We start from the raw sequence: 15,389 nt of genomic DNA on the forward strand, positions 1-15,389 counted from the left end.
TGCCCTCCGCCCCTCGCCACACGCCCCCTCCACCTTCAAGGCAGCAAGTGGGCATCAGAGTCTCCTCCTCATTCTCATCTCTGTGACCTCTTCTGTGACCAACCAGAGGACACTCTGCTTTTGAAGACTTTATCAATTAGGTCCAGCCCACAGTATAATCTCCCTAATTGAAGGTCACCTGTGCCCTGTAATATAACCTAATCATGGGGGTAAAATCCATCATATTTACAGTCCTGGGGACAATGCAGGATGCCCACACTAGGGGGACAGGAAACCTTGAGGGTCATCTTAGAATCTGTCCCCTGTACTGGTGAAGAAGTGGAGCCTCAGAGAGGCTAGGAGGAGCTGGGTACGAGGTAGCCACCGTCCTCCTCGGGGAGCATGGGGATCTAGCCCTGCGCCGAGACAAGTGGCCTAAAGTTGGCCAAGAACACTCCTTGACCATGTTTTTCAACTGTCCCCTGCAGGATTTGAGAACCAAACTCGCAGCCTTGACCTAGTCCATGGAGGAGCCACAAGAGGTTCTGGCCAGGCAAGCTCCCCCTTCCGGAGGGAAGAGCCGAGCGTGAGAGGAGGGCGGCCGCAGCAGGCGTGGACATGAACGCTGGTTTTCAGAGAGAACAGCGTTTTAGTTTTGGTCATCGAAAGTGGTGCCTGCAGCACAGGTAAGAAACAGGCTGGCACCGACGATGCCTGCTGGGGGCGCCGCTCTGCTTTCTCTTGCATAAGCTTGCTAGTGGTTTTCCTCTTCAAATGTATCATTATTGTTGTCATCCTTGCCTTCTTTGAGCCCCTGTGAAAGCTGGACGTTCTACAGACTTCCTTGGCCAGGAGTAGAGACCTTGAGGGCCAGCACTCTTACACTGCCCCATGCTGTCTCCCCCAAATGTAGTCCTGTGTCCCCACTGCCTCAGTTTCCATTCTGTCCCTGGCAGCAACTCCTCTGGAAGGGACCACAGCCTCCCCACCAGGCAGCTCCGCTGTGCTCTCGCGCCTTCCGGAGCTCCACCTTCTTCTCTACCCCCCTCACTGCCCGCCCCATCCCCGCCCCACGAAAGCTCTTGTCTGTCCACTGCCTGGTCTGAGGAGCACAGTGAATGCTGAAGACTGAGCACCATCTCTTCAGGGCCCTCCCCTGCATTAAGAATTGAAAGAATGTCAGGTTCCAGGCCATGCCTGCACCTTAGAATTGGTGACATTCCAGTAGCAGGGCCCCAGCTCCAAAGGTACTTACCGAACTGTCCTGGGGAGGCGCCCAGCATTATGGTGTGTGTGTGTGTGATCTCTTTTTTGTTCTTCAGGTACATGTTGTGGTTTTAGGTTAGAAGTTCAGGTTGCAGGTCAGGCTAGGTGTATGGTGTTAGAAGCTCATCGGGTCTGGCTATGGATGCATCAGAATCACCAGGGATGGGGCGAGAGTGCTGGGTGAAAAAAACAAAAAAGGCAGATTCCCTGGCCCACACTCTTTGAATCAGACTCTTAGGGGGTGGGGCTACACCCCCTGGGGGGTTTGTATCTTGATTCTGTTATAGCCAAGGTCTGGGTACTGAGGCCTCTTACTCAGGTCTCCAGAAGTGCTCATCTGCTTGGGTCGGTGGGCTTGGCTCTGGGTCACAGCGGTGCTTCCCAGCCTTGTGTGCAGTGAACAGTGCCCCATCCTTTCCCTCCAAGCAAAAGTTTTCTCATGGAGAGGAGAGAGGGCCCTAGCTAACCTTCAGAGATGGCATCACAGTAGCTGCTGAGCCGCGGGGGTGGCTCGGCCCAGGCCTCTGCCCATAGCTGGGCCATGCCACATGGGCCCACCGGGCCCAGGCCATGAATCAGAGTTCTCAGCGGGGGTGCAAGATCATCCTCCAGACTCTGAGGGAGGGCTGGGCACTTGAGCCTCGTTCAGAGAGGGTTGTTTGACGTGGCGCTTACTAGTGAAGGCTCTGGGTCTTCCCAAGCTCAAATCCCAGCTCCAGCAGTTGCTCAGGCTCTCTGCCTCATCTTCCTCACTTGTGGGAAAGCAGTGGTACCTACCTCACAGGGCTGCCGTGGAAATACAGGTAGGCTCCTGGAATGGTGCTGTGCCCGCAGCAAGGGCTCCCCAGCACAAGCAGCCCCTCTGACCCAACCAGGCAGCACAGCCGCCACTCTGTCCTCCTGGGCCCGTGCTGAGACACGTCTGCCATGCTCTGCCATCCGGCCCCGCTGCCATCAGGTCTCAATACCTCAGGGAGTACCTAAGAATCAGGGTGTAAAAGGGGCCTAGCACTGCTCGTGGGCCCTGGTGCATTTTACAGACTAGACCAGGTCCTGCAGGAAACGCAGCGAAGCTGCTTCTCTTGCCCCCTTTGTGAAAATAAGGAAACAGCATGAAGAGGTTCAGTAATTTAAAGACAGTCACACAGCCAGTAAGGAACAGCGGCTCCCCTTGTTACAAAAGACCTTGCACTTTCTTTTCCACCAAGGTGCTTCCTGAAGAAAGGCAGTGACAGCTACAAGGATGCCCCTCCCCCAGGGATGTCTACATTTTCATAGGAATCCATAGAACCATAATGAATGGGTCCGCCTTCCTTGGCTTCCTGGGCTGACACCTCGTGGTGCTCAGTTGAGCATTTGTTTCCTTCTGCACGTATCACAGTGAGCCGATCCTGGGTCTCCTCACCCCCCTACTCTGTCAGTCTCAGGGCAGAGTCTGGCTTTATTCAGCCAGGGGTGCAGTGGGGACTCGAACTAGGCTGGAAACAGAAACCTCTGGGGGATGCAAGCAGAGACACAGGGAGTGCAGAGTGAGGAGGCCTCCCCAGACCTCCCTGGCATGTGCCCTCCCCCTACTTCCCTCCCAGACTCTCTTTTCATCCACGTGGGCTCTGCCAGCTGCATAGAAGGCTCTGTAGAGGATGGGACCAGCTCAGAGGGAAATGAGCTGTCAGTTCCAGCAAGAAGTCTGGTCCCCACCCCTTCCCGTGCTCTTCCTAGGGGATAAAAGCATCTGTGATTAATGAGGTGCTGACTCAGTGCTTCTGGAGTGTCCCGGTGCTCATGCCCACTGCTGGCACATCTCCCCAGCCATCAGGGAAGGGCTAGAATACATGGCATCTGAATGAGGCGGAAGGCTCAGGTCCAGGCTGGCGGGCGTGCCAGCCTTCAGCAGCATCGCAGACGCCCCTGTGCTGGAGAGGCTTATTAACACCCTCCGAGGCCTGGGAACAGCTATGTGTGGGATGCTCTGAGGGCAGGGAGATGTGGAGTCAGAGCCTCCCCTTCTGCAGGCACCTTGGCTGGGGCTCCTTTCAGAGCACATGTGATTTCCCAGTAAGTGACTAGAGGGCGAACCTTATTTGAAAATGGGTATGAAAGCATTTTCACAGCAGCAAAGCGCTCTGCTGGTAGTTTGCAGACTTTAGCATCTTAGGAGCCATTTTTAAAAGTCAAATCCCGTACGTGATGCCAATGATACAAAACAGGTCAAAGTGGTAGTTTATTAATACACATGCATTAATACACATTTATCTTTAAATTTAAAAAATTGAATACCTTTTCATTATGAAAGCCCATCAATGGAATGATGACTCTGATGCATAAAGGCCTTGGAACTTCAGGGTCAGGATGGGCACACTACAACCAGGGGGCCTCATGCAGGCCACTGCCTGGTGACTGGAAATAAAATGGCTTTGGAGGACAGCCATGCCATTCGCCTGCCCGGTGTCTGTGGCTGCTCTCCCACTCCGATGGCGGAGCTGAGGAGTTGGGACAGAGATCGTCTATCCCACAAAGACAAAAATATTTACTATTTGGCTCTTTATAGAAGTTTGCTGGCCTGTGCTCCAGACAATCTTTGTATCCCTGCGTCAGCTGTAACATCCAATGTTGCTCTGTTGGTTTGTTTGTTTGTTTGTTTGTTTGTTTGTTTTGGCTGGGTTTTGCAGTGTTAAGGAAATTTTAAGTCAATCAGGAAGAGGCTGTGACTGGTAGCAGATTTCTAACAGCTTACCTTGAAGCCCACGATGGGTTCAATGTCATGTGGACATTCGGGAAGGAGAAGGGAATTCTGGTTTGCATCACTGACAGTTTCAAACAACTGCTTGAATTCCTTCTTATTACAACACTCAGACAGGAAGTGCACAATCATTTATGGCATTTTTGTGATAAACATTCAATATATTCCCTTATCGCTGAAAGCTTTCGAGTGTACTTGTTTGTGGGGCTTATTAAGCACGTATAGCCCTGAATTCAAACAACAACAACATAAAGATGCCCGGTGAAGATCTCCAATCTTTCTAGTTGACGGCATAGTTCAACACTGAAGTTCAAGATCTACCCAGGCCTTACTCCAAGGCCCAAACCAAGTGAAGCTGGCCATGCCCGTTGGCTGTGCTCAGTGTGTTACAGCATGAGATAGACCATGTTCTAAGGGGCGTGTCCATTTTTCATAAAGGTTTTAAAAGGGGTTGAACTATATTTTTGGAATAAAATTCTCACGTGACACTGAAAGAGCCTCTGAAACGCTTCCACAGAACACAATTTGAAAACTGCTCCTTCGGCAAATATTGGTGGTTCTCATTTCTCTGCTGGAGGATCACAGAGGAGCCATAGATGCCGAGCATTGGGAGGAAGTAGTAAAAGATGGTGGTGCAGGAGAGAAGCAAGGGAACCGGAGGGCAGAGGGCTCATAGTGGAAAAAGTACTCAGGAAACACAGAGAAGCCTCCTCATGAGTTTCTGCCAAAGCTTAAGGTGTCTCCTAATTATCGTTGATGATTTCAGCACAGCTCTTGGGGGCTACTCTAGTGAGCTCCAGCCATCAGCTTGGAAGAAGAGGTCCCAAAGAACATGGGGAAAGTTTAAAATGGGGGTGGGGAGAAATGAGCCTACAAATGGCTTCTGTTCAGTATGCAAAGGGCCTTTGAGGCCACTCAGCAGATGAAGGTCAGGGGAGGGCATGGGAGAGGAGAGGGATGGCAGAGGGGTCAGCTGGGTCAGCATGCCGAGCCAGCCTTGGGCAGGACGGAGGCACACGACCATGGGCTGAGCTTGTGAGCAACCTGTCAGGGCCCCACACAGGTGGTGGCTGGGGTTAGGCAATGGCTTTGGGCATCATTAGAGGCAAAGTCTTGTAGACTTTGAGCCAGGAATAAAACCCAGGGGTCCTTCTTCCCAGGCCTCCCGCCCGCCCTCTGTGGGCTCAAGGAAGGGAGGGGCGGGCCTGCTGGCTTTGAGAGGGTGTGGGCTGCAGAAGGCCTCTCGGGGATGAAAAAAAAAAAGCACCAGTTCTTTCTGAGGTTTTGCTGCTCACCCCATAGAAAAGGGACATTTTTAGATTTTAAAAGGATGACCTCATTTTTTTCTTATTTACGTAGCCCTGTTTGTTTATGTAGTCCTTTAAAAATAGCAAGCGTGTGCTAAGCTTAGTGCTCTCTCCCACCGCTAGCAGCGGAGCCACCGTGTGGGGAGAAACACCTTTTTATCTAAGAGAGGGACAGCCTTGTTTCCGAGGACAGATGGGAGCAAAACGGGACAGGTAGGAAGTTTCGTGGTTTGTCATGTCGCTATTCTAAAATAGCCACCCGCTTGCCTCCCACTTCCTGCCTGACTCAACTCGGGGTAGATTTTCTCCTGTAGAAGACTGTGTTCTGTGAATTCTCAGGGAAGCTGGAAGGCATCTGTCAACAAGCAAACATGCTCGACCCCAAAGACCTTGAGCTTGACACTAGGTTTGCGTCCCGGCTCTGGTGCATACCAGCTGTGTGACCTCGGGCAAACTGCCTCACCTCTCTGTGCCCCCATTGGAAGAGGAGGATAATGACAGGACCTGTGGTTGCTGTGCAGAGGAAATGAGGGGATAGATGTAAAGAGCTTCATCCAATGAGGACACGCAACAACTCTTAATAATGCTCTCAATAGACAGCAGCTGTGTTGTCGATCCCATGCCCCACCTGGACAGTCGAACCAGCCTCCTAGCCACCTTCCCTTCCTGCCAGCTCGTCTGCTCCAGCCCATCCCTGCATTGTCCCAGAGACACAGAAAGATAGCACACACTTCTGACCATGCTGTCCGCTGCTTAACACTTGCTAGTATCTTCCAAAGCCTGTGGCAGGAATCGGCAGAACTTTTCTCTCAATAGCCGGCTAGTAAATAGTTCAAGTTTTGCCGGATGTGTAGTCTCTCTCGTTGCTACTTACCTCTGCTGCTATTGCATGAAAGCAGCCTTGGGCAGTGTGGGGGAGAATGGGTGTGGCTGTGTTCCAGTAAAACCATGTGCACCAAAACAGGCAGTGGGCTGGCTTTGCAGGCCCCTGATCTATAGCATGCGTCCCTCAGCTCAGCGTTCCCAGTCCAGCTGTCCCCTGTCTTCCCTCGGAACTCCTCACACTTTAATCCTTCGCACACACTGTTCCTTCTTCCTCAATTTTTCTGTCCCTGCTCCCTGGGTGCTCCCCTCCCATGGCTTTAGGAACCTTTGCTCTGGGATCCTGTGGTTTCCCATCTTCATTCCCCTCTGACCATTCATGTACACACCCTCTGTCTTTGCCTTTAGAGCGGACACCCCTCCAGGCAGGAGGAATTCTGCCTCCCTCCTTTGTGTGCCACCGGGTAGGTGTTCAGATTTGCACAGGTGCTCCGTTCACATTTGTTACTGAACGGAGAGCTGCGAGAGGGGTGGTGGCCTTCAGGGTCTAGTTAGGAAGCTAGAATGTGAGCCAGCCAGGGTCCCAGGTGGGGGACCGCAGTGGCTGTGTCTGCTCATGACCAGTGACAAGAGGTGTTTATGCCCGATATAGAGGAAGGGGAAAGCACTCAGATTGGACCTTGCTTGGTGGGAAAGAGACTTTCAGAGAGAGGAGGAGGTCAGGAAGGCTTTCCGTGTTGCAGAACTGTCAGAGGAGCAGCCTTGGTTCCGGGTTCAGGGTGGTGAGTGGACAGAGCGGCCTGGTGAGTGCTGAGCATTCTCCCGAGGGCAGGTGATGGCCCGGCCACGTCTGGAAAGCAGGGCTCAGGTCTGACCAGGGACCGGGAGCAGGGGTAGGGAATTTGGACTTTACCCTGTGAGCCAGAATTTCTCCAAGTGCGGTATACACATGTGCACACACCCTGCAGCAGAATCATCTGGGGTGTTTCTTGAAAATGCAAATCTGGGGCCTGAGACTAGAGGTGAAGAGGCTGCAGGGGAGTAACGCTGTGGTCCATGGAAGTGAAGAAGGCTATCACATGGTTGGGGGTGACGATCTTAAGTATCCTGCAGACTGATGTCACCTGTGGTGTCACAGCCAGGCCAGGCAGAGGCAAGGCAGAAATAAATGATCCTCTCAAAGAGCAGACAAGCACAGTCAAGCTCAGACCTGGCAGGAGACTTTCCCAAGGTCATGCTGTGGGTTACTTGCGGATGTGGGACTGCCTAGGGCAGAACAGGCTTCCTCACAATCTGAGGGCCTGGGGTGGTCCTGGAGGTCCCACAGAGGGAAGAGGGACAGGCATGGTGACTGTCCCCAGAGCCCAGTGCAGCCTGGTACCCAGCGGGGCTTGGTCAGTAGGCATTGAGCAAGTGAGGGAGTGGGTGGGGTGGATGGGTAGAGGGGTGATGCGGGGGCAGGAGAGCAGGGCTCCCATGTGGTGCTGATGTTGCGGTCCTGAGGGACTTAGGAGAATGATGGCATCAGAGGCAGCAGAAAAGAACAGATGAGCTTGGGGCCAAGGTTGCTGAATCTGAGAGGCTGGCGGGATGGCCACGCCAAGATGTCAGTAGCTGGAATGCAGGCCAGGGGATCTCCAGGCAGAGCATCTCCAGGGCAGAGCATCTCTGGGGCAGGGCCAGTGGCATGTGCAGCTGCAGAAGCTGCTAATTCGACAAGGTGAGAAATGCAGAGAGAGACAGCAGGGAATTAAGAGTCAAAGCCTGAGGAATGTGCACAGGCACCGTGAAGAAAAGGCTCAGGTGAAAGAGAAGAGTAAGCAGAGATGAGAGTGGAGTCCAGATGGGCCTGAGCAGACTAAGAAAAGAGAGATTTGAACAGTCAGTCACCCAAGTAACACAGTCAGGGCTCCTCTTTAGAAAACCAGCCAACCTCAAAGAAGTTGTGCCCTGGGTAAATAAAAACGTCAATCCAAATGAAAGTGAAATCACGAGTTTCTGTTTGGTGGAGATCTGTGTTCCCGCCAGCGTGGCTGCCGGTGTGGGAGAGCCAGGGAGGATGGATCCACCCGCCCCGCCTGTCAGGACAAGCCCTGCCGTCTGGTCTCTGCCCGGTTCTGCTTGGCAGGCATCCCGGGATCCTGTTGTCTCTGGGAGCCTTCCTCTTCCTCTCCTGCGACCGTCTTAGCTCCTCTTAACCCTGCCCCGCTGTCTCTCTCTTTAGTCATTCACCAGATATTTATTATCGGGGATAAAGCTCTGTGCAGAGGAACTCAGCTGAGGTCCCCAAGCCCAGTGGAGTCTATAAGTCACCCACTGGAGAGCTTTCTAAAATATACATTCCTGGGCTTGCAGATTCAAGGTGCCTAAAAGCAGGGAGGGGCCAGCCACACCTGGGCTCTTGGAGCCCCATCCGAGCAGCCTCGGTGGCCACCTCTGTGAATTTCTGCCCCATAAGGCCCTAAAAATGCAGCATCTGGGCAGCCTCCCTGCTGGCCTCCTGGGCGCCTCCTGAGCCTGTCCTGCCTTCTATCCTGCATGTGCCACCGCACTTGTCCCCTGCCACACACACACTAAGTCATGCTGACACCGGGACCATCACCACCATTATCACCATCATCTGTCCTCCAAGAGGTGGATCCTTAAAACCAGCCCTGCCTACACAACAGGCACCGCATGCCGTCTAGGTGACAAAACAGAAAAAGTCCTGCCTCTTGGAGTCACATTCTAATAGAGGAAACAGACAAACATACAGGGGTGGGCAAAAGTAGGCTTACAGTTGTGATTTCATGAAACACAGGGTTTATTCTTGTATTATTATTGACTAATTAGTTATTTCTGTTACAACTATAAGCCTACTTTGCCCACCCCTGTATTATCACCTTATTACATAGTATATATTTTGGGAGGTATTAAAGATATGAATATATCATCACTAAAATAGAGATATTACCTTTTAGCCCTGACCGACATGACTCAGTGAGTTGGGCATCATTCCACAAAGTGAAAGGCCACCGGCTCAGTTCCTGGTCAGAGCACGTGTCTGGGTGCCCAGTCAGGGCTCACGTACAGGGGGCAACAGATGGATGTTTCTCTCTCTCTCCTTCTCTCTCCCTTCCCCTCTCTCTAAAAATAAATAAATATTTTTGAAAAAAGACATTACCTCTTCCTTACATAAAATGTGTATTACTTGCTAAGATGACAGGAGAGAACAGGCCCCTGGTGGTCAGGAGGGGCCTGACGGGAAGGCAACGTTTGAGCAGACCTGAGGGGTGAGGGGGTGAGCACCGTGCTGTTGGGGGGTGGAGCAGAGATGGCTCATTTAAGGGGACAACAAGGAGGCCAGTGTGGCTGGAAGGGTGGGGTGGGGGGGGACCAGAGGAGAGGAGGCGGGAGTGGGGACAGGCAGAGGGAGTGCAGCCATTGAGAAGCACACAGGTGCCAGGTCTGCCAGATGTTCTAAAAGCCCCCTCTGCCACCCCGTGGGTGCATGTGGAGACCACTCTGCAGGAGGCCAGGGCAGCGCCGGAGACCAGCTGGGAGGCCGGTGCTGCCATCAGGAGGGGACAGTGTTGCAGACCAGGTGGCGGGAGCTAGTTGGATTCTGGGTGCGGTGCAGGCAGAGCTGTTGTGACCCACTGACAGATGGGACACAAGGTATAAGAGAAAGAGTTTAGAGACACCCTGCTGATCTACTTATTCACTCCATTCTCCAGCTAGTCAACCTCTCTAGGCCTCAGTTTTTCATCTGGAGAATGGGTCACTGGTGGTTGGGTGGTCAGGGAAGGCTTTGTGATTATGGGATGGAACTTGTGCTTAAGAAAGTGGGGGCTTAGACTAGACACAGCAGAAAAGGGGGAAGAGGAACGGTCCAGGCAGAGGGAACGGCAGGCACACAGACTAGGAGGCAGGACTGCGAGGCTTGCGAGCGATACCCGAGGAGCAGCCGGCCGACACCATGGCCCAGGCCCAGGGCCTCAGTGGGAGGGTGCCGGGGCTGCGGAGATGGGCACACTATGCCCTTTGGAATAAACCAGCAGATTTGGGGCCCAAGCATTTTGGCAAACACTGAGGCCCTCAATTTTGAGCATTTTCAGATGGACATACTCAGGCAGGAAGGAACAGGCTTGGCTCCTGTCCGGGGAGAGTTAACCTCCTGGCCCGGCACTGCATAACCACAGAGTCTGCTGAGCGCAAGGAGACTCTTCTGTGTGGCAGCCAGGGTGGCAAGCCTGGTGGCTCGGGGCTCTGGCACGGACCCGCAACGGAACAAACAGCCCTCCCTTCCCAGATAATGGCCCTCATTGAGCATTGTGTCCCGGCCAGCGCCCAGCACAGGGCAGCTCAGCCTGGGTAAGTTTCCTCTCTTGGCTGCTTAGCAAAATATTTACACTATGCCTTTCTAGTAAGACAGTTTCTAGGAACCAGCAGGCAGAGGGAGCTGGAGAAAAGAGCCCCCTCCCCATGACCTTGCACCCAGCTCGTGTAAATGCTGCCGTACACCCAGTGCATGAGCCTGGGTTGGTCATTGCCCTCCAGAGCTCTTGCAAACAGGCATTGAGCTGGAAGATGCATGAAGATCTGTCTGGCTTCAAAATCATGGGCATCCTCTCTAAGTGAACAATGAGCTTCATTTTCCTTTATTGTGTGAGGGTAGCATTTGGCTGGTCTTTAACACCCTGCCAAGGGTCTTTTGCTCAGGAAGGTATGCGTGTACTTTGGGGAGGAACCGAAGATGAGAACTTGGAACCCTGCCTACTCCGATCTCTTCAAGGGCACCACTGACATCGGAATAGATACCGTCCCCCTCTGCATGTGTCTTTCAGTGGGGAGAAGGTCACCCAAGAGGGTGCTGCACTTTGAGAGGTATTGGGACCAGACGTCCATAGGGACAGCCAACCGTGTTGTCAGGGGACCATCTGAAGAAACTGAGAATGAGAAGAGGGGTCAGAGGGGTCCTCAGGACGGAATCAAAACCAGTGAGTGAGAATCACTGGCTCAGCCTTCGGAAGATGCTACAAACCATGGGCCCCGAGAACTGCTTCAACCCAAAACATGCACACCCGGGACCCATGGCACCCCTTCCAGTAACCCAGCCTATGGAACAACAGCACTAGTCTGCTCAGTTATGTGTACAGAGGGTGTCTGCTGAACATTTCTAGTGGCAAAAAGAAAGTTAGAAAAAAATTGGAAAACTTAGCGGTCAGGAAAGTTTGGAAGTGTTGTATCTAAACCATGGCCCATCGTTCAGCTATTAGATGGACCTGGAGATTGTGATGCTAAGAGAAATAAGCCAGCCTGAGAAAGACAAAGACCATATGATCTCACTTATATGCAGAATTTAATGAACAGAACAAAGTGATGAATAAAATTGGACCAGAGGCATGGATATCTGGAACAGACGGACAGACCTCGCAGGGGAGGGAGGTGGGGGAACAGGGAGAGATTAGCCAAAGGACGTACATGCGTATATGTGTAGGCCGTGGACACAGGTAACAATGTAGTGAGGCCTGGGGAGGGGGTCTGGATGGAGCCCGGCAAAGGACGGGAAAATGGGGGATCTCTGTAATAGTGTCAAAAAAAAGAACAGAAGGAGGCAGACCCTGTGTCTGTTTTGAAAGGCAGTAAAATGCAGTGGTTAGGAGCACAGGGTCTGGAGAGAGACTTTCAGGGCTCAGATCTGCATCCCACAGCTTACAAACTGGGTTATAGAACATCTCTGACTCTCAGTCTCTGTGTGTGTGTGTGGTAACGTAGGTATTAAAATAGTGCCTGCCCTATAGGCTTGATGCACATGAGGTGCTTATCATTGTGCCCGGTGTATTCTAACTGCTCAAAAAAATGTTGGCCTTTGACCTAGGAAGATTTTTCTTGAGAAAAGCCCTTTGACCTAGGAAGATTTTCCATGAGAAAAGCAAGGTATAGAGAAGAAAAGCAGGGTGATTTCACTTTTATAAAAACAAAAAAACGCCTACCCACCTTCTTGCAAAAGAAAGAAGAGTGATTGCTGCTCCCCCAGGACTTGAGTGGTCTCTGGAGAGCAGCCCCGAAGGGAGGTGTGAGGCTTCCATGGGAGCTTGTGGCACTCACCTTGGAGGTCCCTTCCAAATCCAGAACTCTGAGACTTTGTGGACCCGTCACGGCAACCTCAAAGTGCACCCTAGGCTGGCATTTGACCCAAGATGGTCTGTTCACAAAATGTATATGCCACAACTGGTGCTCTTTGCAGGTGGGGAGCAAAGACATTGGTCGGTGGCTTGGTTTTACAGAGACGCTCACTGCTCTGATGTGGCACTCACCGGTGGAGCCCGTGCGGGTCCTGCCGGGGTTCTCCAAGTGGCTTTCTAGACCCGGTTGGGTTTGCTCGAGCCAACCAGCTATGTCATGACCCATTTGCAATGGACTCTGTTGGCCACAGTTGTGCTCAGATTCCCCACCCAAGTGCCACAGGCTTTGGGAGTGGAGGGAGGGGTGACAAGCCGAGAAGACCCCTACCTTTCATGCACATCAGGGCCATTCTTCCACCTGAGGTGGGGCGCAGAGTGTCATATTAGCAGAGAGAAGCTTTAAACACTTGTTGGGGATTCTAGATTTAATAAGTATGTTTAAATTTTCAAAATATTCCAACCAAACAGTAACACCAAAATAGACAATATAGATAATATATTGTCTATAGATAATATAACAAACAGCAGCGAACCTACCACTCACTTTAAAAAGACTTCAGTATGCAGGGATGTAAAGTACAGCATAGGGAATATAACCAATTACGTTACAATAATGGTGCAAGGTGGGTACTAGACTTATCAGGGGAATCACTTCATAAATTGTATAAATGTCTATTCACTATGGTGTACACCCAAAACTAATGTAAAATATATTAAATGTCAACTATCACAATGAAACTAAAAAAAGAAGACTTCAACAAATACAGTGGAAGCCTGCATAGCCCTCCACAATTGGAACCTCTCCCCCCACTTCCAGAGGAGACCAGGGTCCTGAGCTTGGTGTTAACGCCCCACAGTTGTTTTCTGAGCACAAACCAGATTTACCCAGGTGAGCAAAACAGACAAGGTTCCTGCCCTCACAGGGCTCACCGTAGGGTTAAGTGAGTCCCCAGTCCCTCTCATGACTCCCTCGGTGAGTTCCAGGCTTCGGTTATGTGAATGTTCGCTGATCTATCTGTGGCTGTGACCAAGGCAAGTCTGAGAGACGTCTTGGCACCTGCCCTGTCGCTAGCCTTGTGATTTGGGGCAAGTCCCTTATGCTCCCCGGGCTCCAGCATCTTCCTCTGTCACACGTGGGCTTTAAACTGGATGCTGTTCAAGGGCCTTTCCAGCTCTGCGATCATAGGGTGTGAAGGCGGAGCCTTAACCAGAGTTGAGCAGCGATGTCCCCACTCATAGGGGTGGGGGCGGGGAGGAGGGGAGGCGGAGCTTTGCTGTCCTTAACAGAGGAGGTGTGCCCCAGTGCATTGGGGTGAGGGGAGGGGCTTGTTCCAGTGCAGGACATGAATCACTAATAGAACACAAGGTGATTTTAGACAAAAACATGGGTGAGGTTCTTTATTATAATAATAATAATCTCTTTAATTCAATAAAACCCTAGAATTGGTGGTTATACCTGTGATCCTCATGGCTTAGGATGAGGCAATGTTTTAACAAGTCAATATAAGTTAAAGTACTACATAAATAACAGTAGAGATGGTATGTGTTTTTGGCAAAACTTGAAACCATGGTCCCCAAATGACACCGTGTTTCCCAAACAAGAGTAGTGATGTGAGGGGTGGGGCCCACCTGGCACCCCAGATGCCAGCAGAGCCTGCCCAGTGCCGGCACACCAGAGCCCCAGAAGCACCACCGGAGGAGTGACTTCATGAATGGCTCGCTATTGAAAACAGCATGAGAGAAATTCCCTTCAGATCTCCGTGCCAAGGAGAGCTTTGCTCTTCCTGAGGAGCAGGTGTGTTTATCGCCGGGACACTGAGAATGTGCGATTAGCTGTGTTGTCCTTTTTTCTTTGGCTGCCAGGAAGCCGTACCCTGATCCCAGGGCCCAAACAGAGCCACGTGTTCGGCCTTCTAAACTACTTCTCCATGCTTGTCTGGCCCTTTGCTCCACACCTTCTGTCTGCCGTCTCCCCTGGGCTGATCTGTCATTTTTTTTCTAATTCTTGTGCCTGTTTTGTGTTTATAAACCACCTCAGATCCTCAATGGAATAAAGCAAGTTAAATTTTTTTTAAAAGGGAGTTAACTGATTAATGAATTAATCAACTTGTGTGCACACTACCTATAAAACCAAAGCATCCTTTTTTGGCTCTCCTTGGCCTGTGGGACTTCCTGCCAGCAGCTGCTCCCCAGCTTGAAGGAGCCTGGATAGGATAGGGAGGGTGGTGGCAAAAGAAGATGGGTGGCTGTTGCCTGCTCTGCTCCTCCAGGTCTGATCCAGTCAAGCCCTGGAGACCTGTCCTCCTGTTGAGCTTGGAGGCCACCTCAGAAAAGGGATTGTCCCTTCAGGCTCAGAATGGCCAGCCCGGGGCTGGTGGGCTTGACCCTCCTCTCTCACCACGAGAGAATAGGGTTTGGGCTTTCTCCTCCCCCAAGGAACACCTAGTGCAGCCGCCTCGTGTGATTGTTTCCTGACCCCTGGTTCTGCGGCTGGCCTCAGACTGCCCTCGCTGTGACAAGTCTCTCCCACTGGCCTCCTGCGGCGCCCAGACCTCAGGCAGCCCCGATGGCCTGTGGCTGCTTGTCATCTCACAGGCACTATGACCTCAGAACCCCCGGGGGTCTGGGTGCTCCGAGAAACATCAGGAGATGCTGATTTTTAAAAGTAAATGACTAAAAACATTATAAACTAAGTGAAAGAAGCCAGACACAAAGGACCACATAGTGTATGATTCCATTTATATAAAATGTCCAGAACAGACAAATCCATAGAGATGGAAAGTAGATAAATGAGTTGTCGCCAGGGACTGGGGAAGGGAATGTGGAGTGACTGTTAATGGGCACCAAGCTTCTTCGTAGAGTGGTGAGATGTTCTGGAATTAGATGGTGATGCTGGTTGCACAGCCTTGTCAGTATTCTCAAAACCACTTAATTATCCGTTTAAAAGAGTGAATTTAATGGTATGGAAATTATACTGGACACCACCTAATGTCATGGGTTCCCAACGTTAGTTTTAGGAGACACTCAAAATTTAGAAAATTCTATTCGCTAACAGATTAATATACTCTCTAGTTTTGGAAATTAATATATCCCCCTTTTCCAGAAAGG

General features: G+C 51.5%; 1 protein-coding gene across 3 annotated transcripts in view; it reads left to right on the forward strand.

The window, feature by feature from the left end:
• Positions 1-15,389, forward strand: part of HIVEP3 (HIVEP zinc finger 3) — a 420,543-nt gene that overhangs the window by 336,394 nt on the left and 68,760 nt on the right. For all 3 annotated transcript variants that reach the window (XM_037149293.2, XM_037149295.2, XM_037149294.2), the window contains one exon: positions 468-665. The gene's annotated coding sequence lies outside the window, so the exon portion shown is untranslated. The remainder of the gene's footprint in view (positions 1-467; positions 666-15,389) is intronic.

The sequence above is a fragment of the Artibeus jamaicensis genome, unplaced genomic scaffold (assembly GCF_021234435.1).
Source record: "Artibeus jamaicensis isolate MK-2021 breed Jamaican fruit bat unplaced genomic scaffold, CSHL_Jam_final scaffold_847, whole genome shotgun sequence".
NCBI lineage: Eukaryota > Metazoa > Chordata > Mammalia > Chiroptera > Phyllostomidae > Artibeus > Artibeus jamaicensis.